The following is a 1,030-nucleotide window of genomic DNA, read 5'->3' as shown; positions in this document are numbered from 1 at the left end:
TATATACCTGCGGTACCCTCTCCCCAAAGTCATTAGCAAAATCGTCGGTTAGGTCAGGCGGGAATCGACTATTTTTCGCGGGAAACCGATTACTTTTCGCGGGAAATTTCTGTTCTTCTATTATGATGTTGTAGCACGGTGTAATTATTAATTTTCACAATTTTATTATTAATTTATTACTTGCAACAATCTATTATAACGCTACATAGAATCATTTATACGTTTCTATAACTTTCTTCAATGGAAACAGGTTTTAGTATTCTCGTTACTTACTCGTGGTTAAATTAATTTCATAGGGATTAAAAATCAGGTTGACCTGTGGTCGTAGATTAAAAATAACCATAGTACAGCTAAATTTATCGTGTTAAATAATTCTTTTTACACGAATCAAAAATGTATTCAACGTTTGTTTGTTATAATATCGTGAAATGAATTATTTGTGCAGTTCTGTGCATTTTCTGTGAAGTTCCACCTAATTTACTTAAATTCACATTGCGAGACAGTATACTGTAATAAGTAGTAACAAGCAAACGTTGAATGAATTCCTAATTCGTATTAAAAAAATTATTGAACACAATAATTTCAGCTTTATTATGATTATTCTGGATAAATGACCACAGGTCAACTTGATTTTTGATCGTTATAATCTTTAAATTCAGTGTGAATAGAGAAAATGTGTAATATAATTCATTTCACGATATTATAACAAACAAACGTTGAATACATTTTTCATTCGTGTAAGAAGAATTATTTAACACGATAAATTTAGCTGTACTATGGTTATTCTTAATCTACGACCACAGATCAACCTGATTTTTAATCCCTGCGAAATTAATTTAACCACGAGTAAGTAACGAGAACGCTAAAACCTATGTTTCCATTGAAGAATATTGTAAAAACGTATAAATTGTCATATGCAATGTTATAACAAATTGTCGGAAGTATGAATTTTTAATAAAATTGTGAGAATTGATAAATTATACCGTGTTACGGTAACGGAAATCTCCCGCGAAAATCTCCCGCGAAAATT

Source organism: Habropoda laboriosa, unplaced genomic scaffold (genome assembly GCF_001263275.1).
Source record: "Habropoda laboriosa isolate 0110345459 unplaced genomic scaffold, ASM126327v1 scaffold156, whole genome shotgun sequence".
Lineage (NCBI taxonomy): Eukaryota > Metazoa > Arthropoda > Insecta > Hymenoptera > Apidae > Habropoda > Habropoda laboriosa.
Note: the sequence above shows the minus strand (reverse complement) of the source record.